Source organism: Bos indicus, chromosome 19, assembly GCF_029378745.1.
Source record: "Bos indicus isolate NIAB-ARS_2022 breed Sahiwal x Tharparkar chromosome 19, NIAB-ARS_B.indTharparkar_mat_pri_1.0, whole genome shotgun sequence".
Lineage (NCBI taxonomy): Eukaryota > Metazoa > Chordata > Mammalia > Artiodactyla > Bovidae > Bos > Bos indicus.
In genome coordinates, this window is record NC_091778.1 from 685,373 (window position 1) to 708,139 (window position 22,767).

General features: G+C 37.9%; 1 pseudogene; it reads right to left on the minus strand.

Annotated features, from left to right (window-relative positions):
* Positions 1-17,419: 17,419 nt before the first annotated feature.
* On the minus strand, positions 17,420-18,566 carry LOC139177733 (olfactory receptor 5W2-like; annotated as a pseudogene).
* Positions 18,567-22,767: the final 4,201 nt, after the last annotated feature.

Consider the following 22,767-nt stretch of genomic DNA (forward strand, 5'->3'; position numbering starts at 1 on the left):
ACAGAAGCATGCAATATATATCATTTTTCTAGTTAGGATTATTTTCTTGAGTAAACTACTATATTTTCTTCAATAAAATAAATTAAATTTAGGAAAATATAATATCAGCCACATCGTGTTTGTTTCAGAAATCTTTTTCATTAATTAGAATAATAATATTTCATTTTATGGATATGACACAATTTGTTGATCCAGTCTTCAGCTGGATGAACATTTGGTTATTTCTACTCTTTAGCTATTATGAATAATGATACCATGTCATTCTGTCAGTGCTACCTTTCAAGCAGATTTCATCACCAGAGAACCTTTTATTTCCATCCTCCAACCACATGTCCAAGAATATTTCATTAACTTTGTAACTTCCTCATATTCCCTAAGTAATGCAGCCTTCTCTGAATTATGCTTATTTTAATCATGTAAGAATCTTTTTACTACATTTAAGCCCTCAAGAATAAGAGCAATGTTTATTTTCTATTTTCTAAATTCCTTGATAAAAGGATTTGAGTAGGCAGTGCTTTTAAAATATTGATCACTCAGTACTTCTGTCTATTAAAGTGGGGAATGATGTAGAAATAATAGAAATATACCTGTTTGGGGGATTTTTCTATGGCTATACATGGGCTTCCTTTGCATCTCAGCCAGTAAAGAATCTTCCTGCAATGCAGGAGACCTGGGTCGAAAAGATCCCCTAGAGAAGGAAATGGCAATTCACTCCAGTATTCTTGCCTGGAGAATCCCATGGACAGAGGAGCCTGGCAGGCTACAGTCCCTGGGGTCACAAGAGTCTGACAGGACTTAGCAACTAAACCACAAATGACTGCTTTAAAATAATTATGCATGGAGATGAGTTGTTGACATCAGCAGAGTTCCACTTTTTTTCTTAAATAATTTGCTTGCAACTATCCATGTTAGTTCTTTGGAAAATATATATCAAAAATTTCACTTTAGGGTCTTCCCCAAATCCTTCCCAACAGAGACCAATGAAATTCTCTGTACCACCAAGACTTGGTCTAACATCTGGTGTGATAAGGGTACTTCCTGAGATCTCTGAACTAATCTTCCTTCCTTTCACAATGACCTGAATGATTTAAATGTCAATCACTCTCAATTACTATGTGTGCTGTTGATGTACTGCTTCAGTCAGGGACTTTATGTAAGTATAAGCACAACAAAATTAAAAAGAGATTGCACACAAGCTGACAGATCTAATTAAAGAATTAAGGCTATTAATAAATCTATTTGGAATTGGAAAATTACAGAGTTATACAATGGGCAAATGACAGTTTGGGTAGATTAAAGATAACTGTCCATTTTTTCACACATATTTTTTAGAGATACATTACCTATTCACCCTCCCTTTGAATATTTGCTATACTTTAGCTGCTTTGCCCAACAGAGATTGGCAGAAATAATGTAAGACATTTTTGTGTTTCTTCCCCCCACCACTCTGCACCACACAATATTGGGATTTTATTTCCCAACCAGGGACAGAAATGTGCCTGCAGTAGAAACATGGAGTCACCCATTGAGCCTCTAGGGGAACCACTATAAGTAAATCCTGCATTAAGTCTTTAGGAAGACAGTATCTCAAAGCCATGTGATACCAGGTAGGAAGTCTATCTAACCATATGAGAATACGTTGTGACAGATTCTGAGATTGCTTAAAGGGGGAAGAGGAGACTATGAGCTCATCTTTCCAGCCATTCTCATCCATTGATAGATGTGAGTTACTTTGTAACCTAGCCTGTCTTTCTACTGAATATTTCATGTGACCTTAGTCAACATGAAGATGAACAAAATAATGAATCAGTGATCATTATTTTAAAAGAAAGATACTGCTAAGTTATGTCTGACTCTTGTGAGCCCATGAACTATAGCCTACCAAGCACCTCTGTCCATGGAATTCTCCAGGGAAGAATACTGGAGTGGGGTGCCATTTCCGTTTCCAGGGGAACTTCCTGACCCAGGAATTGAACCCAGGTCTCCCTCATTTCAGGAAGATGTTTACCAACTAAGCCAGACAGGAAGCTATTTAAGTCATGTGGTTTTAGAATACTGTTTAGGTAGCAAGAGATAATTGCAGCAGTGTGGATATATAAACAAGAGAATATTTTAGGGGTAATTATTTCCCATATATATTTATATTATATATATTTATTTTATATATTTGTATTATATTAATACTAATACAATTGTATATTATATGCAGGTATATATACCTGTATATAAATATGCAGGTATATATACCTGTATATAAATATACAGGTATAATATATAATTATATATTATATATATAATTGTATGTCATATATATAATTGTATATTATATACAGGTATAATATAATACCAGGTAACACTACCTGGTATTATATTAGTACAAATATATATATATATAATGGAGAAGGCAATGGCAATCCACTCCAGTACTCTTGCCTGGAAAATCCCATGGATGGAGGAGCCTGGTAAGCTGCAGTCCATGGGGTCGCTAAGAGTAGGATATGACTAAGCGTATTCACTTTTACTTTTCATTTTCATACATTGGAGAAGGAAATGGCAACCTACTCCAGTGTTCTTGCCTGGAGAATCCCAGGGATGGAGGAGCATCATGGGCTGCCATCTATGGGGTTGCATAGAGTTGGATATGACCGAAGCGACTTAGCAGCAGTAGCAGCATATATATATATATATATATATATATATATATATATTAGTATACCTCTGAAAAGTGAAGAAAATATTTGAAAAGTATATATACACATCTGAAAAAGAATTTGTATCCAAACTTTATGAAATGTTCTCATCAATAATAATAATAATAATAATAAACAAATAATAACAATAAAATTCAGGCAAAGGATTGAATAGATATGCTCACCAAGAAGATGTGCAAATAGAAACATTGTATATGAGTTTACTCAGTATCATTCAGTTCAGTCTCTCAGTCGTGTCCGACTCTTTGTCCAACAATTGCAGGACGCCAGGCCTCCCTGTCCATCACCAACTCCCAGAGTTTACAAAAACTCATGTCCATTGAGTCGGTGATGCCATTGAGCCATCTCATCCTCTGTCATCCCCTTCTCCTCCTGCCCCCAATGCCTTCCAGCATAAGGGTCTTTTCCAATGAGGCAACTCTTAGCATGAGGTGGCCAAAGTATTGGAGTTTTAGCTTTAGCATCAGTCCTTCCAATGAACACCCAGGATTGGTCTCCTGTAGGATGGACTGGTTGGATCTCCTTGCAATCCAAGCAGATGACACCACCCTTATGTCAGAAAGTGAAAAGGAACTAAAAAGCCTCTTGATGAAAGTAAAAGAGGAGAGTGAAAAAGTTGGCTTCAAGCTCAACATTCAGAAAACTAAGAGCATGGCATCTAGTCCCATCACTTCATGGGAAATATATGGGAAACAAGTGGAAACAATGGCTGACTTTATTTTGGGAGGGGGCTCCAAAATCACTGCAGATGGTGATTGCAACCATGAAACTGAAAGATGCTTACTCCTTTAAAGGAAAGTTATGACCAAACTAGACAGCATATTTAAAAGTAGAGACATTTTGCCAACAAAGGTCCATCCAATCAAGGTTATGCTTTTTCCAGTGGTCATGTATGGATGTGAGATTTGGACAGTGAAGAAAGCTGAGCGCCAAAGAATTGCTGCTTTTGACCTGCAGTGTTTGAGAAGACTCTTGAGAGTTTACAGTATTGTTAGTTTTTAGGAAAAATAAAGTGACAGTGTTTTCTAAATGGGTTAAAATTAGAAATATTGAGCATACCTAATTTTTCCTGTTTCATATGAAGTCTCATTCAGGATTTAACAAGGACACAGATTGAGAGGTAACAGGCAGGAAGGCCAGGGGTCTCCAAACAGAAGAAATAGGCTTCAAACATTTTTATCTCTCTTAAGTGGCAGGAGGAAACAAACTAGCGATATTTTTCTTTCCTTTTCTATATAAATTTAAAAGGAGGTTTCTCTTAAAATACTGTGTTGCCATAATGACACCTGATTTCACCTGAAGTTAACTATTCTCAAACTTTGAGTTAACCAATGCATTTTTCTTATGGAAATGTTTGTCTTAAGCTATGTTAATGTGCTATGCATCTACCCCAAACTCTGTCTTCAAGTCAGGCTTGCCTAAATGGCTCAGAACCTACTTGACAAACCAGTATGTTATACTCAGACATTGTTCCCCTAATCTATGTAAACAAAACTATTTGTATGGTAATCTGCCCTTCTATAAGATTCAAGTCAATTGCTTTATGGACTGGGATGAATCATCTGGTGCCAAGATTATCTCAAAATGCATTTTATGAATGAGGGGCCTGGTGCCATTCTGAGTTTTAAGACATTACTTTCTTTCATTAACAGACTGCTAGTGACTATATAACATCCAGCTGAAGACTAGCAGGGGACTACTCTTTCTGTCCCCTTCTGATGCCTATGTCAGAAGCTTTCTCTATCTCCTTTATACTTTAATAAAACTTTATTACACAAAAGTTCTGACTGATCAAGCCTCGTCTCTAGCCCCAGATTGAATTCTTCTCCTCCAGAGGCCAAGAATCCCAGCATCTTTTTGTTCAGCAACAATCTTTCATCTTGGGGGCTCTTTCGGGATCCTTCAGGACAAGGTAAGGATGCTTGGAGCCCTAGTTCTTTGTTCTCAGCACAAACATGTTTTCTGCTGTACTTTACTAACTCTGTGGTGTGCTTGTGTGAATGAATTAAACACCCTGAAAGAAGCAAGTGTGGAACCCTGCTCTCTGGTTCCACGGTGATCTCATTCAGCTTATGGCAGAAACCTGTCAGGGGTTTACACCAATCTGCAAATGCCAAGAGGCACCCAACCTCTCTTCGGGGACCAACCAGAAATGGGAAAACGTGTGGACTGAATTCTTCTTTCTCGGTCAAACTTTTCGGTCTCTTTGACCATTTCATAACTCCCTGAGAATTAGAGTGAATGAAGTCAATCAGTTGTGTCCGATTCTTTGCAATCCCATGGACTATAGCCTACCAGGTTCCTCCGTCTATGGGATTTTCCAGGCAAGAATACTGGAGTGGGTTGACATTAATTAGAAGCACTAACCTGATCTATTGGATCATAGACTTTCAACGGACTTGTGATCTATGCTGTTACTGTGCACTGTGGCTTAGGTCCCAAACCTGGATTGGTAGTCAGGAAGTGCCTAGCCTCACTAGGAATGGAAAGTTCGGAAGCTAGATGGAACTATAGCTCCAAGAACATCTCTTAGGTTAAAGGTTACTCATATTAGGACCGCAATGGGTTTTTTCCTTTGGTAATGCTGGCTCTTAGTGGACCAGAAGTCCACTATTATACTGGTGTGCTGATGATTGAAAGGAACATCTCAGTTTTAAGTTCGTATCGATCTTATTGTAGTCAGGAATATACTCAGGCTTGTGAACAGGCACTCAGGTGATGAATGTTTCCACCAGCAGTTTAGCCTGTGAGGCATTCTGGAAGGTTACTCTGATTGCACCCTGAGTGGTATCAGAGGCAAGCCAGGTTTTAATGGTGAAGAGCTGGACATCAGTCTGGGATGCCATCAGGTCTAACCCTGGTGCATCCCCACCCCATCTCTGTGGCAGAACCGGGAGGGGTGAATATGATGCCTTTGTTAGTAAGCAAAAGACTAAGTCTGAATAGGAAGGAAAAGCTTTTGGTGTAAAGTATGTCTACACCCCCATCTAGAGCAGGGAGGGACGCCTCCAGTAGGAGGATGGCACTGGTCACTTTTTTCTCTCTTACAGATGGGAGCTAGCAATTCCAGCCTCACTCCTTTGAACTGTATCCTGAAAAACTGGGATAGATTTGATCCCCAGGGCTTAAAGAAGACACACCTCGTCTTCCTATGTGATACTGCATGGCCACAGTACCCACTAGAGGATGACAAATGGAGGCCAGTTGGAGAGGCTCTTAAGTATAATACTGTTTTATAATTAGACCGGTTCTGAAGAAAACAATGGAAAAGTGATCTTAAAGGATAGATTTCTCACTCACTCTGTTCCAGATATCTGCCATAAGCTATTAAAATGGGCCTATGGAACAAATCAGTCTTTAGATACTCTGTTACAACTAGTTCAGACAGTCTATTAAGATAGGGAATATGAGGAAAATAAAGAAAGGCAGAAAAAGACAAAGGAAAAGGTGGAAGCCCTCACAATGACTGTACGAACCCTTCTTAAACAGCCTGAGAAAAATGCCCAGAGGGACTGAAGTGAGAAGGGATGGGCTTGCTATTACTGTGGAAAGGAGGGGCACCTCAAGAGGGATTGTCCTCAAGCATTCAAACCACCCCCCGGGTCCATGTCTGGTCTGCAAGGGACCACACTACAGGAGAGACTGCCCCCAGAGGCGTAGATTTCAGGGGTCAGACTCTCAAGACAATCAGGACTGAAGGTGTCTCGGGGTCCCCACATAAGCTCCCATCCTAATTACACCTGAGAAACCCTGGGAATTAATAACTGTGGGGGGCTAATCTGTCGATTTCCTTTTAGATACTGGAGCAACCTACTTTGTGCTTACTGAAGCCCCTGGCCCACTTTCTTCCCAATCCGGTTCCATAATGGGACAGTCTGGATGAGCCAAAAAATATTATTTCAGTTATTCTTTATGTTGTAACTGCGGTATTTTTTCACACGAGTTTCTGATCCTGCCAGAGTCTCCCTCACCCCTTTGGGGAGAGATATACTGAGCAATGTCTATGCCTCTGTTTTCACGAATAAGGAGCCCTCCTTTCCTCTCCCTTTAGTTGAACAAAATGTAAATCCTAGAGTATGGGCTGATGGAAAATCTGTGGGTTGAGCACAAAATGCTACCCCTGTCATTGTCAAGCTCAAAGACTTGCGCTTATTTCCACATAAGAAGCAGTATTCACTGAAACCTGAGGTTAAGGAAGGGTTAAAACCCATCATCGAAAATTTAAAGGAGCAGGGACTATTAGTTCTCTGTAACAGTCAATACAACACTCCTGTTTTGATTATAAAGAAATCAAATGGCAAATGGAGACTAGTTCAAGATTTACGAATAATAAATGAGGCTGTAGTTCCTTTACAGCCCGTGGTGCCTAATCCTTATACTATATTGTCTGCAATTCCTGAATGAGCCAAATATTTATAGTAATTGATTTGAAAGATGCCTTCTATTCAGTGCCTTTGGCAGAGGAAAGTCAATTTTATTTGCCTTTGAAGACCCTATGCAGCCAGCTTCTCAGTTAATCTGGACAGTTTTACCCCAGGGATTTCTTGACAGTCCTCACTTATTTGGACAAAGTTTATCATGGGATCTACAAAGCTTTAATAGTACTGAAGCAATGGTGTTACAATATGTAGATGATATTTTGCTCTGTGCTGAGACAGAGGAAGCTTGTTCATGAACCTCACAAGATTTCTTAAACATTCTGGTAGGCCGCAGTTACAAGGCCTCAAGATAAAAGGCTCAGTTTTGTCAACAATCTGTTAGATATCTGGGCCTAATCATATCAGAAGGGCCATAGGCCCTGAGAGAATTAAACCTATACTAAATCATCCCTTACTTATGACGTTAAGACAACTGGTAGGATTTTTGGGAATCACAGGCTACTGTCATATTTGGATTCCAGGTTATGGAGAACTTGCCTGGCCTTTATATAAACGTATAGCTGAAACTCAGCAGGCCCAAACCGACAAACAAACTAGCTTGGTCTCCAGATACTCAAAAGGCTTTTAAGGTTCTTCACACTACTCTCCTACAAGCTCCCTCTCTGAGCTTACCCACAAGGTCAGAATTTAATGTGTTTGTCACTGAAAGAAAAGGTATGGCCTTGGGAGTTTTGACACAACCCCAAGGGCCTCACCAGCAACCTGTTGCTTATCTAAGCAGATAATTAGATGTAATTTCACGTGGGTGGCCCCACTGCCTAAGAGTAATTGGGGAAAAGTGGCTTTATTAGCACCTGAAGTTTTAAAAATAATTAATGGATGAAACATTACTGTGCTGACTTCTCATGATGTGAGTGGAATCTTAAATTCTAAGGTTAATATTTGGATGACAGACAGTAAGCTTCTTAAATATCAGTCATTGTTGTTAGAAGGCCCAGTAGCTAAGCTTAAAGTCTGTGGAAATTTAAATCCTGCCACTTTCCTTCCTGAGAAGGAAAATGAAACACCTGATCACGATTGTTCCAAATTCCTAATTTTAAACTATGCAGCTTGGGAGGATCTAATGGATACCCCATTAGACAATCCTGACATGGAAATATTTAATGATGTCAGTTCTTCTGTTTGGGATGGAAAGTGTAAAGCAGGTTACACTGTGGTGACTGCTGAACAGGTTTTAGAAGCAAAATCTCTCCCCCAGGAATCAGTGCTCAGTTAGCGGAGCCTGTGGCTCTGACCCGAGCTCTAGAGTTAAGCAAAGGGCAGCGAGTAAATATCTGCTGTAACTCAGGGGGTATCTAAAGCTCTAGGAATAAAATATCATTCACACTGTTCCTGAAAAATCCCAATCCTCAGGAAAGGTTGAAAAGGCTAATGACATTATCAAAAGACATCTGCACAAATTAACTCAAGAGATGCAGGACAATTAGATTAAGTTCTACCCATAGTTTTAATGAGGGCTGGAACTGCCCCCCAAGAGGAGGGACTGTCCCCCTTTGTATGTATTTATGGAAAGCCTTTCTTATGCACAGACATTGTTATAGATCCTGAAACCTTGTTAACTAGTTATGTAACTCAGCTCTCAGCTTTTCAACAGGCATTAACAGAACACTGAGAGACGACTCCTGACCCAGCCTCTGAGTCAAGCAAGCCTCTATTTGAGCCAGGAACCGAGGTCCTCATAAAAACTTTAGGGTCTGGGGTCCCATCCGTTGAGCCCCTCTGTGAAGGACCTTACCAGGTTATTCTTTCTTCTCCCACAGCTGTCAAAGTGCCAGGAATTGATTCATGGGTACATCACACTCGAGTTAAGAGGTGGCACCCTGACCAGAACTAAGTGACTTCATTTTATATCTTTACTTTCTATGCTCTGACTTTGTACTTTTAAAAATGGGCCGGTTAACCTATGTGAGCTTACTTTTGCTGACTCCAAAAATCCTGTGTGCCGTTTGATCCTCAAGACAATGCCTTCCTGTCCTGGGATCACTCCTACACTACATTTCACAATCAGTCTAACTGCTGGGTCTGAGGAGCGCTCCCCTCTTCATCAGTGGAAGGCTTCCCGTGGTGGACATCTCCACTTCAAGGAAAATACTTTTTCCAATTCTGTGAATACCTTCAACAACAATCATATATGATGCCTCTTCTTCATCTGATGACATCTAACAACCCTAAAATGGACTGGTGCAACACTTTGTACTTTAACTATGGACATAGCATGACTTTTAGCTTTTTGATTTTAACTTGTTTTAATGACTATTTTGCCTTGCATCTGGAACTGTGTAACTGGATTTGTTTCTAGTTGCATGAAAGTTTTTAAGTTACAAATGATTGTTCAAACTCCTGCTACTGCTGCAGCTTCTTCCAACTACTATTTGGGGCCCCTGGATCAGAAATTCTCAGTATGAGGGTTAGGAAAATATGTTGTCTCATCAATTTAGGGACAATGCCCTTTGTCAGCTCAGAAACAGTTATGGAATGAGAAAAACGCCCCTTTACCCTAGGCAACATAATTCTCCTAAAAGAAAAGAGGGGAATGAGAGGGTAACAGGCAGGAAGGCCAGGGGTCTCTAAATGGAGGTAATAGGAGGAATATGCCTGCAAGTGTCAGACATTTTTATCTCTCTTAAGAAGCAGGAGGAAACAGACTAGCGATATTTCTTTTCTTTCTCTATACAAATTTAAAAGGAGATTTCTCTTAAAATACTGTGTTGCCATAATGACATCTGGTTTCACCTGAAGTTAACTATTCTCAAACCTTGAGTTAACCAATGCATTTTTCTTATGGAAATGTTTGTTTTAAGCTATATTAATGTACTATGCACTTACCCCAAACTCTGTCTTCAAGTTGGTCCTGCCTAACAGCTCAGAACCTACTTGACAAACCAGTATGTTATACTCAGACATTGTTCCCCTAATCTATGTAAATGAAACTATTTGTATGGTAATCTGGCCTTCTACAAGATTCAAGTCAATCGTTTCATGGCCTGGGACGAATCATCTGGTGCCAAGATTATCCCAAAGTGCATGTTATGGATGAGGGGGCTGGTGCCATTCTGAATTTTAAGACATTCCTTTCTTTCATTAACAGACTGCTAGTACTCCTGCCTGGAAAATTCCATGGATGGAGGAGCCTGGTAGGCTGCAGTCCATGGGATCACTGAGAGTCGGACATGACTGAGTGACTTCATTTTCACTTTTCACTTTCATGCATAGGAGAAGGAAATGGCAACCCACTCCAGTGTTCTTGCCTGGAGAATCCCAGGGGTGACGGAGCCTGGTGGGCTGCCGCCTATGGGGTCGCACAGAGTTGGACACGACTGAAGCGACTTAGCAGCAGCAGCAGCAGCAGCAGTGACTATATACGGAGAAGGTAATGGCAACCCACTCCAGTACTCTTGCCTGGAAAATCCCATGGATGGAGAAGACTGGTAGGCTGCAGTCCAAGGGGTCGGGAAGAGTCAGGCACGACTGAGCGACTTCACTTTCACTTTTCACTTGCATGCATTGGAGAAGGAAATGGCAACCCACTCCAGTGTTCTTGCCTGGAGAATCCCAGGGACAGAGGAGCTTGGTGAGCTGCCATCTTTGGGGTCACACAGAGTCAGACACGACTGAAGTGACTTAGCAGCGGCAGCAGCAGCAGTGACTATATAACACCCAGCTGAAGACTAGCAGGGGGGTACTTTTTTGCCCACTTCTGATGCCTATGTCAGAAGTTTTCTCTATTTCCTTTATACTTGAATAAAACTTTATTACACAAAAGCTCTGAGTGATCAAGCCTTGTCTCTGGCCCCAGATTGAATTCTTCTCCTCCAGAGGCCAAGAATCTCAGCATCTTTTCGTTCAGCAACAATCTTTCAAGATTATCTTTTTATTTTGGGGGTTACTTCTCTGATTATTTCTTTTAATTGTTTCTTGGTCTTTACCTCTTTTTTTCTCTAAAGCTAGGAAACTCATCAAACTAAATTTCATGCAATTACTGTGTTTTTAGTTTTAGGAAAATAATAGTGATAATTTTTTATGTCTTTTTATATGTCACTGCCATTCTTGTTGTGACAGCCTCAATCCTCAGATACCAACTGTCCTCCTGTGGAGATACAGTTGAGGCAAAGCTTAAGCCACATAACAATAAGCCTAATTGTTAATAATTTTCCACCAATTAAAATCAAGAAATTTTTGATTTCTTGTGTTACAATAAATCTCTTTGTTGTTACAAAAGAGTTTAGCGACCATGATTTGTTCACTTTCTACCACACTGTCAATGTGTGTAGAATAGTCCTTGGTCACCTAATTCTACCTCTGTCCTAATTAATTTTTCTCTCAGGTAAGTCCCTATCTTCTGGGATGCAAAAATCCCTTGGGTTACATTTTAATCAGCCAGACCCAGCGTTAGCTTTTTATCAGTGGTACTCCTCAAGACCACACAGGATAACCTCCTTTCAATATACTCCCATCCAACAATTTCAACCTGACTTTGGGTAGATACATTATTAATACAAGCTGGGAAACCTAAAATATTTCCCAATGGGATTTTCCACTAAAAGTGGAGATCTGAGATAACTGAAAAACATGTATCAAAGAGAAAATGTATGCATCAGATAAAAAGAAGTGAGAAAAATTTAGATTTCAGGATTTCCTAGTGCCCACGGTAACAGTAAAATCAGTTGCCTGTGTAGGCAACTATCTACTCAGAAGATGACTTTCTCAGAACATGATTGTATGTTCCTCAAACCTGGAGTACTGTGATACAGTGTTCGCTGCATGATTAGGTACCACATTTCATTATGTCTCATGATTGTTGGGAGAATAACTAGGAGAGCCAGTGAGTGGCTATAGACAGTGTTGTTCTACAAGTAAGGAATAGTTCTAGTAATATAAATATTAATTGTGTACTGAGATATGAATGTGTGCACTACATCAGTTTCACAAATATATAATCAATACTTATTTTGTATAAGAAACTATCATTAAAATATTCTGACAGTGAACATTCTTTGTTTAAGGAAAACTTTTTTTTTTAGAGTTTTAAATACACATTTAGAAAATTTCTTCTATAAATGTATGCCTCAGTAATGAAGAAATTCTGCTCCCAGAATAAAAACAAAGAGAAAACATTACTAACATCTCAGAAATTGTCCTCCCCCCACCACATCCATCACAAATTGATACCAAATATGATCCTTCAGGGGCTTCCCAGGTGACTCAGCTGGGTAAGAATGCAACTACCAATGCAGGAGGTAAAAGAGACAAAGGTTCAATCCTTGAGTCAGGAAGATCGCTTAGAGGAGGGCATGGCAACCCACTCCAATATTCTTGACTGGAGAGTCCGATGGACAGAAGAGCCTGGTGGGCTATAGTCCATAGGGTTGCACAGAGTCAGACAGGACTCAGGCGACTTAGCAGGCACACATGATACTCAGTTTGGGTACTTTTGAAGTGTACAGTAACAAAATCATACAGCTTTCACAGCTTTATTTATGACCTCTTTCATATGACATCAATTCACTCTCATTGTTGTATAACTTTCCTGGGTATAAACTTACCATACAGTGATTTATCTAATTTAGAGCTGGGGTCAGTATACTTGACCCTTAAAGTTTTATTGGAGATGGACATGCCATTTATCTGTATATTTTCATGGTTGCTTTTGTGATACAGGTAAAATCTGAGGATTTTGACAAAGTTAATGAACTATAAATTCTAATATATACACTATTTAACACTTTAATGATGTTTGTCAAGCCCTGATCTAGAGTGTTGAAAATTTGGTTAAAAATATAAAATTCATGGAGGGAGGGCAGAGCAGGGCCAAAGAGCAAGACCAGGAAGCTGGGACCCCAGCTCCTTCCTGTTCATGTCCTCTGCAGCTGCCACTGGCTCTGGTTTAAAAAAAAAAAAAATATATAAAATTCAGTTTTATATTATAACAGATAATTCAATGAAGTACATTTTTGTATAAGTCTTTTGGTGGTCATATTCATTAATTTCTCTTAGGTATAATTCAAAGAAGCTATTTTTGAGCCATAGAACATATATTATTATATGTTCTACTGTATTAGACACAGCTTACAGTTGTATAAAGTGTACTGGCAACTCTCATCTAATTGTAAATTGTAAAAGCCATACTTGTTCCACATCCTCACTAACAATTTCTAATTCAATTATTTCCATCTTACTCTTCTTTAGGTGACTCATAATGTGGTTTTTATTTGCTATTAACTTTTTTTTTTCTAATTTTATTTTATTTTTAAACTTTACATAATTGTATTAGTTTTGCCAAATATCAAAATGAATCCGCCACAGGTATACATGTGTTCCCCATCCTGAACCCTCCTCCCTCCTCCCTCCCCATACCATCCCTCTGGGCCGTCCCAGTGCACCAGCCCCAAGCATCCAGCATCGTGCATCGAACCTGGACTGGCAACTCGTTTCCTACATGATATTTTACATGTTTCATTGCCATTCTCCCAAATCTTCCCACCCTCTCCCTCTCCCACAGAGTCCATAAGACTGTTCTATACGTACGAGACAGCAAAAGAGACACTGATGTATAGAACAGTCTTATTTGCTATTAACTTTTTATTTAAGTTTTACTTACTAGATGGCTACTACATTGGGATATTCGCTTTGATGAGAAGTTTATGAGATACTAAATTTGAATTGCAAGTCAGATCAAAGAGCTATGTTTGGAAGTGTTTAGTCTTCTGAATTTCATACTATATAGATGGCTTCATGTAACCACTATTTAAGGTTAAAACAGTCTACAAGTACAGTACAATTTCTGAATTCAACATAAAGTAATTCCATTTTTTAAAATGTTTTCCTAATCTTTTCCAGTACTGGGATTGATTTACACAGCAGTAGAGTCACATTTTATGTACAGGTTGTATCATTTGGAAAAGACATTTTAGGAAATCTACTTGACGTCTCTGTCTTACACAGGGGAATCTGAGGGCTAGAAAGGGAGAGTGTTGTGTTAAGTTTAGTTTGACATTACTGCCTGGTACATGGCACATTTCTAGAGACAGAGATGTCCAGGGAGGTTGAAAGGTCACTGCCTCTGTATTTAGCACGGACCTATGTACTTATTGGATTATTGAACATTACTTTTTACAAGTGAAGTTATATGCCCCATATCTAACTCTCTCTTCTCTGCCTTAGACATACACTCAAATCTACTATTGTTATGCCATATTTCTCCTTAAGTATTTCAGTGGCAAGGATGAAATGGTCAAGATATAAGAACTTGACAGTAGTATTAGCCTATTACACACTGTAGTTTATAATATTGCATTTTTACAATGATATTTGCTATATTTGTGGATGCAGGAGAAATATGTGATATAAAAAGGGAAGTATAGGGATGGGGATTGAAGTAGAGAGAAATACATCAAAATTTATAGTGCTGGTTTCTAATTTTTTAGAATCCCAAAATAGAAGTTTTTATATGTTCTTGTTCAAGCTTTCATTTGAGTTGTCAATTTCCTAAAAAATATTTTCATAATTTGGTATTTAACCAGGCAATTTATGGGAGAAATAAAACCAGTGAATTCCATTTTTGGTCTTACTTTAATAGGCTCAATTTTTTTTCTTTTTTATATCACACAAGTAGATTAAATAAATTATGCCTATTTTAGATCAAATAGGTCTTTAGATACGGTAAGGAATTTCTGCCAGATGGAGTGAAATGGTTTATTCATGGCAGTCTAGTGACACCCTATTTTGATTGGACTTTGTTATATTTCAAACTATGCTTTTTCCTGCCATATTGTTGCTCATAAGAAACAACTCCAGAAGAGTTTGGGTGAACTGATAAAATATACTAGAGATAGACTTTTAACACGTTTATCTAAAATAAGAATTCTCTGTAGCTTTTTATCCACCATGAGTTCTTTTCCTAACCTATCATGACATCTTATAAATACTACCCTGAAAACAAGAGGCAATTTTTTAGACTTTAGTGAAATTCTAAAATATTTTTGCATAAGGAAACTGCAATGGCAGTAAGAAAACCTAAGAACTTTAATGACTTTTAACTTTTGCAGTTTCAATGGAATATTATGAATGTCTTTAAGTCTTATAATGTTTTTCAGATATATGGTCAAAAACCACACTTTCTGAAGGAATAGATTCAATGCTGTAGCCTTCAGGAAACAAGAACAAATGCAGATGCAATAGTCAAATATCAGGAACTCAGAGTTCTTTACTCCTAGTATAACCAATATGCATGTATTCATGGAGACATTATTTTAGTATCCACACCATGCTATGTATCTTCTCAAAAATATGTTGTGTGTATGCATACAACGTACATACTGCAGTATATATGTACAGAAGATGCTATCTTTGTGCTAATTTTGCTACTGAGATATAATTAACACTCAAAAATATTATATAGTGTGCTTAGTTTGTCATGTATTTATTTCCCCAGAAAACATGGAATATTTTGGATGTAGTGGATAGAATGCTCAATCCATTAGCAGAAAATGCTCACAGAGTGAAATAAATAAGGCTTTAAGTATGTGGCTGTCTGTGATTCACAAAGGGACAGAGAGAGACATTCAACCAGGACTAAGAAGAGGAAAGAGGAGAAATAAGTTAACATGGAGAAAGTGACAGAAAAATGAATAGTTGATAAGGAATGCACAATGATATACTTTACCCAGGTATTTTCCATTGACCCTTAAAAAACGTTTCTTCTTTTTTTTCAAACTTTATTCAGATAAAATTGACAAATAGCATGTGTAAGGTATTCAAAATGAAGATGTGATATATGTATACATTATGACATGTACAATGAAGTTAATTAACACATTCATTAAGTCACATAGTTACAATTTGGAGTATGCTTTTGACGAGGACAATTAAGATCTATTCTTCTAGCAAATTTTAAGTTTACTGTACAAAAATGTTAACTAGAATCATCATGTATGTTAGATCCTCAGAACTTATTCATTGACTAGCAGTTATTCACTTTGAATAACATCCTCAATCTCTTCCACCTTCTAGACTCTGGAAACAACCAATCCACTCTCTATTTCTATGAGTTCACCCTTTTTAGATTCAACATATATGTGAGATTATACAGTACTTACCTTTTACTGTTTGACTTATTTCACTTAGCATGCTCCCTTCAAGTTTTTTCTATGTTGTGGCAAACAAGGGTATTGTACTTCTAAAAGACATGGGTTTGTCCACCTTAAAATCCATCAAATTGTTCCATCTGACTAATATCCTTTCACTTCCCAACTTGAATGATTTTTAGATCTGAGACTGAGTATATCTATCCAAAGACATACTAGTTTTGTTTTTAGCTTTATGTTTATAACCCCCATTTTTATTTATTTTTTAAATGTAAATTTATTTATTTTAATTGGAGGCTAATTACTCTACAATATTGTATTGGTTTTGCCATATATCAACATGAATCCGCCACAGGTATACACATGTTCCCCATCCCGAACCCTCCTCTTCCCTGTACCATCCTTCTGGGTCGTCCCAGTGCACCAGCCCCAAGCAACCAGTATCATGCACTGAAATTGGACTGGCAATTCATTTCATATATGATATTATACATGTTTCAGTGCAATTCTCCCAAATCATCCCACCCTCTCCCTCTCCCACAGAGTCCAAAAGAATGTTCTATACATCTGTGTCTCTTTTGCTGTCTTGCATACAGGGTTATCGTTACCCTGTTTTTAAATTCCATATATATGCATTAGTATACTCTATTGGTGTTTTTCTTTCTGGCTTACTTCACTCTGTATAATAGGCTCCAGTTTCATCCATCTCATTAGAACTGATTCAAAGGTATTCTTTTTAATGGCTGATTAATACTCCATTGTGTATATGTACCACAGCTTTCTTATCCATTCATCTGCTGATGGACATCTAGGTTGCTTCCATGTCCAGGATTTGTGAAATCTTATGACTTTTTTTATACAGCTTCCAAATGCTTATGGTTAGCACTAGCTTATATTCATTAGTATAGAAAGCACAGTACATACCATAGAGTATTTCATAAAAAGTTCAAGTATCTGTCAGTAAACACATGAGAATTATCTAGCAATGTGATGAAATTAGAACACTCAGGAAAGTTTTCAACAAAGAGAACATGCCGTATATAAATTCTTGATACATATGAGTGGGCTGTATTTGGAAGTTGTAGCATCTCTAAAATTTGGGCTTTGTAATCAATGTTTATTATTAATTTATGTTTTAGTGAGACAACTTCTTTTCTCTTGTATGATGCAACATACATTTACAAATACAAAAACCACAATGTGTGTGTTTTTCTGTGTGTGAAATATGAACATTTAGCATAATCTTTTAAATTTTATTTTTCTAAGGCTTGTTTCACATCCTTGTTCTTTAGGCTGTAAATCAGAGGGTTTAACATTGAAATTATGAGTGTAAAACAATGAAGTAATTTTGTCTTGATCTAGAGAATAGGTTGAACTTGGCCTGAAATACATAAAGAGCATAGTGCCCTGGAAAATTGCCACTGCAGTTAGGTGGGAGGTGCAGGTAGAGAACGCTTTGAACCTCCCCTCATCAGAGTGGATCTTCAAGACTGAAAGGATGATAAAACAGTAAGAGACAAGGACTCCTGAAATGGTACTCAGTTCAATGAAGCCAAAAACAATGAATAATGCCAACTCATTGACCTGTATATCAGATCAGAAAAGGAGGAAACGTGGAAGTAAATCACAGAAGAAATAGTTAATCTCATTTGACCCACAAAACATAAGTGGAATGCTAATGTCGTGTGTATCAGAGCATCTGCCATCCCCACTAGGTAAACTCCAGCCATGAGCAGGGAGCACACCCCACTGGACATGCTGACTGCATAGAGCAAGGGCCTGCTGATGGTCTTGTACTGCTCATAGGCCATCACTGCCAGCAGGAGACACTCAGAATCTTCAAGGATACAGAAGACCAAGAATTGCAGAGCACAGCCATAGAAAGAAATTAATTTGTTTGTGGCAAATAGGTCCACCAGCATCATAGGGCTGATGACTGTGAAATAGCAGAGGTCACAGAAGGAGAGGTGGCTGAGGCAAAAGTACAAGGGTGTGTGCAGCTGGGGATCCATACTGATCAGGGTTATCATTCCAATATTTGCCAGAAGAATGATGAGATAAACAAGAACAATGCTAAATAGGGTCACTTTGTTCTCAATGTTCTCAGTAATTCCCAAGAAAATGAATTCAGTAAAAGAGGAACAATTCTCTCCTTCCATTCTTGTTTGTTCTTATGGAAATTTTTGAGGAAATGATCAAGAACACATGGATGTGTAGTACTTCCACACATCTGCAAAAAGATCATGTCAGAACACAGTTTCTTTCTGCAACTGTCTTTTTATACTCAGAAAATTAGTTAGTCATGCACTCACTCTTTAAAGAAGCAGAGCTGTCTTCAACCCAATAACAAAATTTATTTGGAATAAAATTTGAGAAACTGAATCAAATCTAAATGTCATTCATGAGTCATGTTACTTTCTACAAGCTCATCTTTGAGTCTTACTTTCTTTATCTCAGGGAATAGATTTGACGAATTTACCTCTCTTCTCCTCTTCAAAATAATGTGAGAGAAACTACAATGTTAGAGATATTAAGCCATTGAGAGAGGACTAGCATTTTCTGTGCTTAAAAATATTCAAATGTATATAAAAAGCAATTATGGTATTAGTGCTTTTCTTTAAAATCATGCTTGGTTTAAGTGTATTTCTATCAAGTGTATTTCTGAAATAATGAGCACTAATAATAATGATCATAGACATTATCAATTTTAACACTCAATATTATCAAGTTATCAATTTAATATACTATCAATTTAACACTCATATTATCAATTTTAGTAGTTAGTAAGACATGATATGAGTGTTAGCAACCTTTATTCTAGAAATGCATTATTACTCTGTGGCAATATTTATTTTCTCTTCACAGTGACTGTTGTCAAATAATGACTCTCTTCATCAGTAGAAGGAAAGAGCTAAAAGGAACTGAAAACAATGAAACATCACCTACAGTTTCATCTCTTTGGATTTTAAATGAGCTTTAAAATCATAAGACTGAAATGAGAAGAAGGATATGAAATTCTTCCAAGATACACACATACCCTCCACTATGTATGTGTCTTTCTACATATGTCATGACTTTGATATCTGTATGTATTGATGTATATGAAAATAAAATGCAAATAATGCACTTTTTCTTCAGATCTAAATAGATATGACATATTGTCATAAGGGATGAATTTGAAAGTTATTTTTACCGTGGTGGTACTTGCATTATTTTTTAAACAAAATGACAAACACATCAATTCTTGTATACACAGGTCCAATGATAAAAGGAGTAACAGAGCTTCTATGACTTAACAAAAATAATAAAACAAATAATAAAATATTTAAGTTATGCTGTGGTTATTAACAAGTTCAGGAAGATAGTACACAATCAGAGGAATAAATGCTATTTTTAGCAATTAAATGCAGAGGTTGTTTAATTGAGTAAGTAGGTAGAAATGTTTTTTTACAAATATCTGTTTTAAACTTCTCAGATAGTTAAGTGTTTTCTCTTATATTTCTTACGTTAGAATTTGAAAATATACCTAAAATGAGCAGGTCTTGGGTAACTGGACAATAACAAGCAGGTGGTCTTTTATTTTTTTAGGTAGCCTGGGACTTAAATCCTTGCACTACTGCCCCTAGGCTTTGATGTTATGCAAACACTTTATTATGTTTCTGCTTTTGTATATTCCCCTGAGAATTCAGAAACCACTTAGCAACTGCTAAGCTTTGAAGCTTCACTATCATCACCAAATTGATCTATGGTAGAAAGAAAACAGCAAATTGTTTAGATGCTGTGCCTCACAGTTCCCTGAAATGGTCTCCTCCTTGTCCAGTCAAAAAGGAAACCTAATGAAACTCAAGTAGATCCACCCCCCCTCCTTATTTTTTCGATCTCCTTTTGAATATTCATTGTGCTTTTGAAATATTCTCCTTCACCACTTCATTTAGGAGCATTATTATTCATTGATCCTGTTTCCTTTTCTATAAGAATATATGCATATTATAAAATTCACCCTTTTAATATATACAGTTACTTGGAATTTAGAATATTTTCAAGGTGGTTCATCCATCACCACTATCTAAATCCAGAACATTTTGATAGCTCCAGTAAGAAACACACATATATCTATTACTCATCACTTCCCTTGCCCCTTCCTCATACTCATAGCAGCCATTAATTTTATGTGGCTTCCTATTCTGGACACCTCATAAAAACAGAATCTTGCAGTATATGTTCTTTGGGGTTTTTTTTTTTTGTTTATTTGTTTTCTCTATCAGTCTTCTTTCCTTAAGGAAAATGTTTCCAAGTTACATCTATATTGTTCCATGTATAAGAATTTTTTTTCATCACATGGCACAGTAATATTTAATTGTACAGATATAAGGCAGATGACACCACCCTTATGGCAGAAAGTGAAAAAGAACTAAAGAGTCTCTTGATGAAAGTTAAAGAGGAGAGTGAAAAAGTTGGCTTAAAACTCAACATTCAGAAAACTAAGATCATGATATCTGGTCCCATCACTTCCTGGCAAACAGATGGGGAAACAGTGACAGACTTTATTTTTGTGTGTGGGGGGGGGGGTTCAAAAGTCACTGCAGATGGTGACTGCAGCCATGAAATTAAAAGACGCTTGCTCCTTGAAAGAAAAGTTATGACCAATCTAGCTGCTGCTAAGTCACTTCAGTCATGTCCAGCTCTGTGTGACCCCATAGACGGCAGACAACCAGGATCCCCCGTGCCTGGGATTCTCCAGGCAAGAACACTGGAGTGGGTTGCCATTTCTTTCTCCAATGCATGAAAGTGAAAAGTGAAAGTGAAGTCGCTCAGTTGTGTCTGACCCTCAGTGACCCCATGGACTACAGCCTTCCAGGCTCCTCTGACCAATCTAGACAGCATATTAAAAAGCATATATACGAATGCATATATATGGAATTTAGAAAGACAACCTTTCTAAATTGTAAGGTTGTAATGACAACCCTGTATGCTAGACAGCAAAAGAGACATAGATGTATAGAACAGTCTTTTGGACTCTGGGAGAGGGAGCAGGGATGATTTGGGAGAATGGCATTAAAACATGTATAATATCATATAAGAAACGAATCACCAGTCCAGGTTCAACGCAGGATACAGGAAGCTTGGGGCTGGTGCATTGGGATGACCCAGAGGGATGGTATGGGGAGGGAAGTGGGAGGGGGGTTCAGGATGGGGAACACGTGTACACCCATGGAAGATGCATGTTGATGTATGGCAAAACCAATACAATATTGTAAAGTAAAAATAAATAAATACATGTGTTCCCCATCCTGGACCCTCCTCCCTCCTCCCTCCCCACACCATTCCTCTGGGTCGTCCCAGTGCACCAGCCCCAAGCAAAAAAAAAAACAACATTAAAAAAACTAAGATCATGGCATGCAGTCCCACCACTTTGTGGCAAATAGATGGGGAAACAATGGAAACAGTGAGAGACTTTAAAAAAAAAAAAAAAACTTTTCAAGTGCATTCATCTGATTGTTTTCCAGAATATCTATGTTTTGTTATATAATAAATATTTTCAAACAAAATCAAAAATAAATAAATAAATAAATAAAAAGACAAAAAAATAAAAATAAAATGCAGAAACATTATTTTGCCAACAAAAGTCCATCTAGTCAAAGCTATGGTTTTCCAGTAGTCATGTATGGATGTGAGAATTGGACTATAAAGAAGGCTGAGCACTGAAGGATTGATGCTTTTGAACTGTGGTGTTGGAGAAGACTCTTGAGAGTCTCTTGGACTGCAAGAAGATACAACCAGTCCATCCTAAAGGAAATCAACTCTGAATATTCATTGGAAGGACTGATGCCGAAGCTGAAACTCAAATACTTTGGCCACCTGATGTGAACAGCTGACTCTTTTGAAAAGACCCTGATGCTGGGAAAGATTGAAGATGGATGGAGAAGGAGATGACAGAGGATGAGATGGTTGGATGGCATCACTGACTCAATGGTCATGATTTTAAGTAAGCTCCAGGAGTTGGTGATGGACAGGTGCTGCAGTTCATGGGGTCGCAAAGAGTCAGACACGACTGAGTGACTGAACCGACTGACTGAACTGAACACGTTTTATTGATCCATTCTTTAGATGAATGATCATTGTGTTGTTTTCTATTTGGGCTTTCCTGGTAGTCCAGTAGTGAAAAATCAGCCTGCCATGCAGGAGATATGGGTTCAATCCCTGGGTCAGGAAGATGTCCTGGAGAAGGAAATGGCAACACATTCCAGTATTTTTGTTTGGGAAATTCCATGAACAGAGGAGCCTGCAAGGTTAAAGTCCATGGGGTTGCAAAGAGTTGAACATGACAGCAACAAAACAACAGTAAAAACTCAATCTATTATGACTAATGATGCTATTAACAGTCTGGTCAGTGATATTTTTCAAGGCAGACTTCATCATCAAACATAAATTTATTCCCATCCTCCAACTGCATGTCATTCAGGGACATTTCACTGACTCTGTGACTCTCTTACATCTCCAAAATAATTCACTCATTTCTGAATTATGTTCATA